The sequence below is a fragment of the Trichoplusia ni genome, unplaced genomic scaffold (assembly GCF_003590095.1).
Source record: "Trichoplusia ni isolate ovarian cell line Hi5 unplaced genomic scaffold, tn1 tig00000033, whole genome shotgun sequence".
NCBI classification, from domain to species: Eukaryota; Metazoa; Arthropoda; class Insecta; order Lepidoptera; family Noctuidae; genus Trichoplusia; species Trichoplusia ni.
This window is the reverse complement of record NW_020799970.1, coordinates 23,053-34,736: the sequence shown is the minus strand read 5'-3', so window position 1 is coordinate 34,736 and position 11,684 is coordinate 23,053. Positions and strand designations below refer to the sequence as shown.

Below are 11,684 nucleotides of genomic sequence, written 5' to 3'. Positions count from 1 at the left end.
TAGTCTGGCGTAAAATTGACGCATGCATTCTTGAAATATTGCTCTCTCTTTCTAAATAGCGCGAATCCGTCGCTGTGCGTTTAGGACATCTCAGTCGCCGCTTGGAGCTCCCGTGAGGCGTGCTTGTCAATGCGGTAAGTGTCACTGATTTTGAACTATAACGACCGCGTGAGTCAAAATGACGCATGATTATCTTTTACGTGACTTTTAAGATTTAACTCATACGATAATTATATTGTTATTTCATGTTCTACTTACGTGATAACTTATTATATATATATTTTCTTGTTATAGATATCGTGACTAATATATAATAAAATGGGTAGTTCTTTAGACGATGAGCATATCCTCTCTGCTCTTCTGCAAAGCGATGACGAGCTTGTTGGTGAGGATTCTGACAGTGAAATATCAGATCACGTAAGTGAAGATGACGTCCAGAGCGATACAGAAGAAGCGTTTATAGATGAGGTACATGAAGTGCAGCCAACGTCAAGCGGTAGTGAAATATTAGACGAACAAAATGTTATTGAACAACCAGGTTCTTCATTGGCTTCTAACAAAATCTTGACCTTGCCACAGAGGACTATTAGAGGTAAGAATAAACATTGTTGGTCAACTTCAAAGTCCACGAGGCGTAGCCGAGTCTCTGCACTGAACATTGTCAGATCTCAAAGAGGTCCGACGCGTATGTGCCGCAATATATATGACCCACTTTTATGCTTCAAACTATTTTTTACTGATGAGATAATTTCGGAAATTGTAAAATGGACAAATGCTGAGATATCATTGAAACGTCGGGAATCTATGACAGGTGCTACATTTCGTGACACGAATGAAGATGAAATCTATGCTTTCTTTGGTATTCTGGTAATGACAGCAGTGAGAAAAGATAACCACATGTCCACAGATGACCTCTTTGATCGATCTTTGTCAATGGTGTACGTCTCTGTAATGAGTCGTGATCGTTTTGATTTTTTGATACGATGTCTTAGAATGGATGACAAAAGTATACGGCCCACACTTCGAGAAAACGATGTATTTACTCCTGTTAGAAAAATATGGGATCTCTTTATCCATCAGTGCATACAAAATTACACTCCAGGGGCTCATTTGACCATAGATGAACAGTTACTTGGTTTTAGAGGACGGTGTCCGTTTAGGATGTATATCCCAAACAAGCCAAGTAAGTATGGAATAAAAATCCTCATGATGTGTGACAGTGGTACAAAGTATATGATAAATGGAATGCCTTATTTGGGAAGAGGAACACAGACCAACGGAGTACCACTCGGTGAATACTACGTGAAGGAGTTATCAAAGCCTGTGCACGGTAGTTGTCGTAATATTACGTGTGACAATTGGTTCACCTCAATCCCTTTGGCAAAAAACTTACTACAAGAACCGTATAAGTTAACCATTGTGGGAACCGTGCGATCAAACAAACGCGAGATACCGGAAGTACTGAAAAACAGTCGCTCCAGGCCAGTGGGAACATCGATGTTTTGTTTTGACGGACCCCTTACTCTCGTCTCATATAAACCGAAGCCAGCTAAGATGGTATACTTATTATCATCTTGTGATGAGGATGCTTCTATCAACGAAAGTACCGGTAAACCGCAAATGGTTATGTATTATAATCAAACTAAAGGCGGAGTGGACACGCTAGACCAAATGTGTTCTGTGATGACCTGCAGTAGGAAGACGAATAGGTGGCCTATGGCATTATTGTACGGAATGATAAACATTGCCTGCATAAATTCTTTTATTATATACAGCCATAATGTCAGTAGCAAGGGAGAAAAGGTTCAAAGTCGCAAAAAATTTATGAGAAACCTTTACATGAGCCTGACGTCATCGTTTATGCGTAAGCGTTTAGAAGCTCCTACTTTGAAGAGATATTTGCGCGATAATATCTCTAATATTTTGCCAAATGAAGTGCCTGGTACATCAGATGACAGTACTGAAGAGCCAGTAACGAAAAAACGTACTTACTGTACTTACTGCCCCTCTAAAATAAGGCGAAAGGCAAATGCATCGTGCAAAAAATGCAAAAAAGTTATTTGTCGAGAGCATAATATTGATATGTGCCAAAGTTGTTTCTGACTGACTAATAAGTATAATTTGTTTCTATTATGTATAAGTTAAGCTAATTACTTATTTTATAATACAACATGACTGTTTTTAAAGTACAAAATAAGTTTATTTTTGTAAAAGAGAGAATGTTTAAAAGTTTTGTTACTTTATAGAAGAAATTTTGAGTTTTTGTTTTTTTTTAATAAATAAATAAACATAAATAAATAGTTTGTTGAATTTATTATTAGTATGTAAGTGTAAATATAATAAAACTTAATATCTATTCAAATTAATAAATAAACCTCGATATACAGACCGATAAAACACATGCGTCAATTTTACGCATGATTATCTTTAACGTACGTCACAATATGATTATCTTTCTAGGGTAAAAAACATGTGCGTTGATTGGGGTATCTTTCTACCGGGTCGTTAATATTATAGGGCAATAAAAATAAGAATAACCAAAGGAGAGGGTAAAATAAACATACATATTAAGTATAACAACAATTAAATGAAACAGAAAATTATCAAAAATCTAATTAAAAAAAAGACCACCTAAAAAACAATTTTTTAAACGATCATTTTATTAGCATCAAATCAGATGCTATTAACAAGGATATAAATTTAATCTGGATATAAAAATATTATGTTATAAGGCCATTGGCATTCTTTTGTTTCGGTCTCGAAGATATTAATATTAAGTGTATTGCAAGCTGATTAAGGTATATTTATTTAACCATGGTATCCTGTGTACTGACCATCATTGTGTCAAAAATCCAAAATGGCCGAACACGAAATATTTGATAAAGGATCTCCTTTGTTTAATTGATTTAAAAAACGAATGCGTGCATGGAACGTATTTTAATGTTGGCTGAGTGTTCTGAACACGTGGGAAGGTCTTTTATTTCCTGAGTCATAGCGTTTATAAACATTATAGTACAAATAAGTACCTACTTCAAATTAAAGCTTAATTTTTTAGGTCCTTTTAGGGCTACCTATTTCTTATACACCGTGTGTATAAACAGTGGTGTATATAAGGACGAAATGTTGTATGATAAAACGAAAAATAAGACAACTTGAATCACTTACTTCGTGTATGTAAGAGCCCAGTATGTATTAGGTACGACCGTGACCTGCCAAGTCAAAAAGTGACAGAATCAAATCACGCCACTCTTTTTATAGTCATGGGCGTATTAATAATGTAATTATCATTGAGTATTTTTCAAAACAAACGTCAGATCGCTTTTAAAGCCATTATACCCAGGTTTACCAGGGTAACCATGCAATAAGAAGAGACAGTTATCAGTACAATGATGCATGTGTAAAACAAATTGTTTTTAAATAACAGCCGGCAAATTGCATAAAACAAAACAAACTTGTAGAGCTAATAATAATATCATAGGAACGACCCCTTATAAGTCTTCATTTATCAACTATCGACGGCTGATCTAAAAACGGCATGAAAGTGCACCTGACAAGATGCAACTTACAAGGCTGCCAACCTGACAAACAATTATAAAATGAGTTTTTTATCTGCCGCAACGTAACCTTAAAGGAAAAATAATCTAATATAATAACAAGAAAAAGTTTTGTTTCTAATTTCAATTGTAGAAAATTCATTCATTCATTCATGTAGAATAACAACAGCAATGCATATATTTCTACATCGCTTTTTTTCATGAAGATGATGATGCTTTCGTCATTATGTAATGATGCATAATGATGATAAATCGCAAAAAAAACCTTTTGTATCGGTTTTTGAAATTGTAAACCTAGCCTTTGCTGCATATTGACTTTTTTCGGGGTCTATTTTGAAACTATATATTATTATTTTGTCAGCAAACCGTTTCAAAATCCCGTTCCTACGTTTTGTCGCTTTCTCAAGGTCGAAGCAAAGTCAATACAAATATTTATCGAAATAAGATGTTTTATTTTAGCTACAAAAGTTTGTATGAGGCAACCCTACCGGACCTATATTTAGTTTCTTAATAGAAGTGTTAATTATTGCGTATTCACAGACAACTGTCCCAACTTTCCTGCAAGCTTCCATAAACAACTTTTTTTTTAGCTTTAAAGAAGACCACCGAGCAGTTTCTAACGAGAGATTTTGTTTGTAACCTGTTGCAGATTTAACACTTATTTTATAAACATTTTGCATTTTAAAAAAGGATTTATACTACCTTCAATGATCAATTAAAACTTATGCGTACAAAACTATTACAGATAGGTACTACCTACAGGAGTTAAATATCCTCGTTTCTTAACTTACACACAAATATAAGCTTACAAAAAATAATTCAATTCAGTGTAAGTAGCGCCATCTAACGTCAGATAGGCAAAGTAAACGCGTCATCTAGTGACTAGTAGCAACACTATAACAGCATTGTGTTGCTTTCTCATTGTTGTAAAATTGCCAATAGATGGCAGTAAACCATTTCATGGACTTAATTCAGAAAATGTCATTAAAATGTTACCATATGAAAATATGATAAAATTCAACCTACAAAAAATATACACATCATTTTTTGTTGATTTGAAGTTATTCAAGTGTGGCGCACAAATGGCCGAATATGTAATAGGATGATTTAGTCAGTCTATTGCAATAAATCATTTAACAGCAACATCTGAAATCGCAGGGCACTTTGTCTATTAAAAAGTTAAGATTTTTAAACAGACTTGCTAATAATGAAAACCAAGAAGAAACATTTTTATTATTATTATTATTCATTAACAGAATCGAATAGCTGGATGACTACGGGAACATTATGATAAGGTGATTCAAATTGTATCCTGAAGCTGCGGTGTCCGAGTGGTTAAGGAGATGGACTTGAAATCCATTGGGTTCTACCCTCACAGGTTCGAGTCCTGTCCGCAGCGGCTCTTTTGGTGACCTTATAAATCATTAAGGGTAATAAACGTGATAAAATATGTTTAAAGTAGTCTAGTTTGATAACATAGCACATGCCGCTGTTTTATATAAATTTGTTATCTAATTAAAACAAATCACCGACAAAATAAATAATTAATAAAAAAAACATGTCATTTAATGTGCAACAAATGCAGTGGCAACCCTAAATGGTAATTTTTGTTCAAAACTTCTTTTGTTGAAATGCAAAAAGACTCCTTCGAGCCGGATTTGAACCAGCGACCTATGGATATCAGACATTATACACACTACAGTCCACCGCTCTACCAACTGAGCTATCGAAGGTTGCTGATATAAGTTGAAATTTTGGACTGTTTCCATTACTGAGATAAATAACACCATTCCAGGATTTTCTTTGATTTCGTATTATGAAAAAGTCATTGATTCGTGAATTTGTGTAAAATCTTTTTAGCGTCATGAAATTTAATCCGAAATTAATAACTATAAAATATGATTTTATTTCAATTAAATAATAGAAATATACTCTACAATTTAAAATCAGATATAACATCGCCATAACTTTGTAGTTTCTGCGCCATTTCCTGATTTATATTTTATCGCAAGTTCCCGGTCTACATCCGATACTATTTCCGGGTGGAACTAGAAAACATCATTTTATACGTATTATTAAATTAAACTCACATTATTTATCTCACAAAATGTATAAACTAGGTATCTAATAATATTTATTCTTTTTGTGTTATTTAGCTGAAATAATGTTTGTTTTTGTGATTTCGATACCCAACAAAATATTAATAAATTTTCTTCAGTATTTTTTTTTTTTCATTTTTCTTATACCTATTCAGTATTCATTATTTTAAGTAATGTTATCACAACTCTATTTTATGAAGATGCTAGTTAATCTATAATAAATTGGTAACATGTCCTACAATAAATAAATAATCAGTAACTTGCCGGGCATAAAAATTGCTAAGTATATTTTGTAAGGCGCTTTTAATTTTCCCTTTTTTTAACCTTTCACAAATTACTATCATTAATATACCTATATAAAAGAATTAACATTTTAAAACCATAATTACTGACATAAAACATTGCAGTTGAGTGGTAAGCTACGAAAAAGGTTGTAAATTGTTCCGAACCTTCTCATAAATTCAAAGAGTTTTTATCCTTACAAGAGTTCTTCTTTCTTTTTCATTCCCGAATACTTTTTTATATTGATGATCTGTTTTCGCGATTCCCTGTCCATCCGAAAGTGATGGATTATCGTTTAACTGTAATAATCTAGGTTACCCTTAGAGGAAAACTGTTCAAGTTGTTCAGACTCGCGGCAGCGTTTGAAGCCTAGTTCAAGTGAGTTAACTCGTCTGCAGCACCGTGTGTAATTATAACATTTTTAAATGTCAATTAGTTATTTGTAAATATAATAGTAGATATGCTTTTAGGCTATTATTGGGCTGTATTTAACTATTACTTAACTACCAAGCGCAAGCACTTATGCTACGGTTAGGTTTTTGAAGGAAAAAATAGATTTTTTCATTTGAGTCTGTTCAGTTTCTACTGCTATTTAAATATGAGTTGCCCAGTACGCAATTTTTCCAATGATTGGTTATTATTAGTTAAGTGTGAAGCCTTCAACATTCAAACGTCAGGCCACATTGGGCATTCTTAGCAGCTTTTTAATAATACTATTAGTCCCAGAAATTATAAATGAAATTCATTTGTAAAGTTGCTGTAGGTCGATGCTTCGTTGAAAGCTGCAATTAAATCCATAGCGCAGTCAGGTCACACTAAATTACATCGATATCGATCCAGCCGTTTAAGCGTGAATAGGTAAGAAACATAAACGCACATTTTAAGTAGATTACATCTATACTATCTATACTAATATATAAAGCTGAAGAGTTTGTTTGTTTGGTTGTTTGTTTGTTTGAACGCGCTAATCTCAGGAACTACTGGTCCAAATTGAAAAATTCTTTTTGTGTTCAATAGACCATTCATCAAGGTATGCTTTAGGCTATAAACCATCACGCTGCGACTAATAGGAGCGAAGATACAATGGAAAATGTGAAAAAAACAGGGCAGGTATAAATCATAACTTATATCTTCTACCCACGGGGACGAAGTCGCGGGCAACAGCTAGTAAGTAAATATATTTTTAATATTAGTGTGATACATCAGATGATTTACTAAGTATACGTACCTATATTTTTGCACACATCTTTAATACACGCCTTATTCAGGTGCAGGGTTAGTGAATACACAATAAAAGAGATAAAATAGATTCCTAAAGTCACAGTGACGTCTTACGAAGATCTATTGTGTGTGAAGTGTAACGGTGATCTATGGACAAAGCATCGGAGGAACACACTCAAAGATTAAGTAGATCAGCAAGATTTATGCTCATACCTACATGCAATCTCATTTATATACCTAAATTGTACATTTAACAATCTAATTTATAACTACATCATACATAATGTGTACAGTGTATTATACTCTTGTTAAAACAAACGTTGGGAACTCTGTGTCTGCTTAGTTTTGACGACTAAAACACCAGGTTTCGATAAAAACACTTAGATAACACACACTAAAAACAAAAGAAAAAAAAAGATCAATTTCTTTACATAAAAAAAAACTTTTTTTTACTAAACACACGAAACCAATTGCTACCGTGGGCTTTGCTACCCACCTAGTCCCTAGATGAGCTATCACCATTCCTTATACGCAGTTGTGGATTGCAAGGCTCTACTTGCAAACCACCATAAAATATAACTTCACCTACCACAAAGCATACGTGATAATATTATGCAAGTAAATAAGACTCAGAGTAAGCATAACACATTATCCGTCATTACGACTCTTACCTACAGTCTGACTTCACTAGTCTTACGCGCCCCTTTTGTTTTAACCTCTCAATCGACCGATAAGATCAGTAACCTTTTAAGACAAATATAACGTGCATTAGATCGATATCGTCTATTTCCATTTTTCGCCGTATCCAAGTTAGAAACGAGCCGGTTCAAGAGCACTGCCCGCATGCATTGTATGCAAATATACAAACGGAAATAGAATGGATGAGGTTTTCTACTGTTAAAAATGTTAGAATGAATGTGTGGTCTCGTAGTGGAACGTTTTTTTGTATGTGTAAACTTTTTGTGTGAGCCTATTTGGTATTGAAATTTAAAAATAAATTATAATAGAACTTATTTTTAAATTGCGACCTGCCGACGATCCAAGGAGGTTACCATGTTTACTTTCAATAATTTTTGAATTCCATTTATAGTATATTTGTATTCAGCATCTTTATTTTATTTGCTACGTTTCCAAAGGTGCAAAAAAACTTTAATCAAGGCAGGTATGAATGTCTAAATGTCTTAAATAAGAAAATGAAGTCTATTCCATTCTTGAAAGCGGAAAAACATTTTCCCATTTTATATTTTAATTTCATAAATTCCAGGAGAAAGAAGCTCTACCAGCTTAGAATAAGAATAAATGCAAAATGCATTCGTAGTTTTTTAATCATTCTACGAAACTATACAATAGCTATACTAATAAAAGAGAAAAGACAAGTGCCTATTTATAAAGTAACTACTTATGTGCCCAGGGCTGAAAAACCCTACGTAATTCAGATTGTCAGTTAAGCCATCCTAAATTTTATCATTTGAGCGTGCAAGATGGACAAACATCCTTAAATGTTTTCGTCAATTGTTTTTAATATTAGTATGATCTTCATTAATACCAATTCCATGAATCATATCAATGATTAAATTGAAAGTTTTAAAGTACGAAAGCAATGATTGCAAATTAACTAATTAGTAGATACATTTAAACACCCACAACTATACCTACTTACATTAAAAACTTTCCGTATTCCCGTCTACTAAGGCATGTTAAAACATTTCTGCTATAGTTGTTTTACTCTGTGGGTGTTTCAAACCGCGTAACATTTACGTGAGAATGTCAACAAAGTTCAGCCTGTGATGATTCATAGGGTTGCGATGGCGGGATATGTAGCATAACTGTTGTGTGTTTCAAAGTGATCGGTAATTTGGTTCTTGATTAAAAATATAATTAGTTCGTCAGATAAAGTTACGAAAAAGATTATTTTATAGCGTGATTTAAAAATTGACATGATACAGTAGCTAATTTTGTTTCGACATTTCTTCTTAGGGTAGTCAGATAAGAAATGTCGGCTCGACTGTTCTCAGAAAAAGAAATGTAAAAGTAATGATATATCCTACTTGCAGAATAAATGATTTCATTTCATTTCAGTTGAAATCTCTTGTGACGTCACTTATCAGTACAATGGTGCCGACAAGTGACGTTTTTAGCCCTAATTTACAAAGGTATCTTCGTTTTTTATGAACTTAGTCAAATATTCAAGAAAGCGTTAGGCTAGTGCGAACAAAATGTTGTTGATCCCTTACAGCTAACTTACAAATTTTGTTCAGCTAATTAAAGTTTTGTATGCTCCCGGTTTGTTCTAGTATTTTATTTTATTTAGTGTATATTTAAAGACTTTGTAAATGCCAGTCCCGTGTTTTATGAGACAAAAACTCCTTCTCAATAATTTCAAAGATTTTCAGCGATAGATAGAATTTCACAAACTAAGATGTAATTTACTTAACATAAGATATGTATAAAGGGAATGTTGAAAACATATTAAAAAAATGGATCTTTCTTGCTTTGTGCATTGGTGAGAAAATATTATATTTCGAGGAATGAATAATGGATGTTTCTTAAGCCCGGTACAATTTATTATAGGATTTGTAACGAAATATTGCTCCCGGAGTCCTCTACTTATTTTTCCAACTACATTTTAAATTAAGGTTCAAAGATTAATTGCTTTCAATCGTTCAGTAGCTTAGTCTACCAAAGAATATTACTGGAAATGTGTATAATCAAAAAGAATATGTATACTTATTTGTGAAAGAATACTCTAAATTAAATTGTAAAACAAACCTTTAAAAGTCAGTATAGAATTAATTCATAAATTGCCTATCCAGCCTTTTATTGCCGGTTCAGCATGGCCGCAGCAAACGTTCGCGGAAAATTAAAACCGAATATTCAAATGGAAAAAGCTTATTCCAATTTCAAATGCAAATCACCGTCAATTTTTTTCGTTGTCGTTTGCAAACTGAACTCTAACAAAACGGTTTCCAGGCGAACGCTCTCCACTGAGCGCTCGGAACATTGACGTCATCAGGAGAGCACAGCCGCTGGAGCCTCGATACTATTGTCAAACACATATTTAATTACCATCGTGTGCAGTGCGGCACACGCAACGACCTGCCCAGAAAGCGACAACGGTACTTACGTTGGCAAATAATAATGAACTTTAACAGATGGCAATAAAGTTTTATTTTCGTTGATGGCGTCAGGGTGGTTAGGATGTTTTGTAAAGGTATATGAGGGTGAATTTCGGACGATCCTGCGTTGTACTACGCCTGCGCAAAAAACAGTTCGCGAGCGCGTACTTCAGTCAAAGTAAGGCGGCGCGCCGGCTAGCGCGCTCGCCTGCCGCTCGCCCCGAGCCCTTAGCGGTCGTCGAATACCATTTTCATCAATAAAAATAATGTCCTAAAGTGTTAAAATCGTGTGTGTTGTCTTAATCTGTCAATTGAGCTGTTATTGTGCGTGTAGCGGTAATGTTAGGTGCCCGTAGTGTCTTCCCCTAGTATAAAGACGTGATTGACTGTTGAGAGTGTCGTTGTTTTGATAAGGTGAGTTCTGCCCGGTTTAAGGTCGGAGGTTGCCCTTGGTAATGGCAAGTATACATCAACGTATTTTGGGTGCATGTGGCGAAAATTCGCGTGACTGACCAGTCGTGAAATCAATTAGGAAATTGTTGAAACGTTTTGCGGAGAAGGACCTTTTCCATATCTGCAGTGTCGCGGTTATCGCGGAGTTTTTTGACGTGTCTTTGTATAGTAGTTGGCTATGAAAGTACTAGAGTTGACTACAAAATGAATATTTCAAACAACACGAAAGGCTGAAATAAAATTGAGTCATAAAACAATTTGGCAATAAAACACTTGCGATGTGTTTACGTGTGTTCAGACTCATGCAGGTGCGGTTTTAAGAAACTACACACTAAAAAGAGGCTGAAGTAGTTTTTTTAAATACAAGAAATTTAAAAGTAGATTTAATTGGTCAGTCGGCGATATTCAACTATTAACAATTTTTTATATTAACAAATAATGGTAACTTATGAATATTATGAGACAAATAATCAGAATGTAATCATATTACTCACTGGGTAGGACCCGGCCACTGTCAAGAGCATTAATAGACAATATACCAGACATGCTCTTAAGAAAAAAATTGTAAGAGAAATGGGTAAAATACAACACAACACTTTTACTTGCATCCTACCTAGATGAGTATACCACATGTATTACACACACATTATAAAATTAATGTCTCTAGAACATTATGATCGTTTAAAACTTATACTTTATGATAGTAGTTTATCTAAAACGCTTAGCATTTCTTATTCAACTAATAATGGACGTTCCTATTTTGTAACAAAACAGATCTTTATTTCCAAGAACATAACCTAATAGTATAATAGCCAATTGCCGGAACTAAATCTTATAAAAAATATAAAATAGATAATTCATAGAAAGGTAACTCTTTTAAGGTATTAGCAGGCGTACCTACTCCAATCTTAGCTGACGATAATTATCTAACGGTTGAAACCAAAACTGTCAAGTCCTGA

General features: G+C 33.9%; 2 non-coding genes across 2 annotated transcripts; one reads left to right on the top strand and one right to left on the bottom strand.

Moving 5' to 3' along the window:
• Positions 1–4,871: 4,871 nt before the first annotated feature.
• Positions 4,872–4,953, top strand: Trnas-uga. The gene has a single exon. It is a non-coding gene; the product is annotated as a tRNA-Ser (tRNA).
• Positions 4,954–5,197: 244 nt separating this feature from the next.
• On the bottom strand, positions 5,198–5,287 carry Trnay-gua. Its single transcript is given in 2 exon segments — positions 5,198–5,233; positions 5,251–5,287. It is a non-coding gene; the product is annotated as a tRNA-Tyr (tRNA).
• Between the last annotated feature and the right edge of the window lie 6,397 nt (positions 5,288–11,684).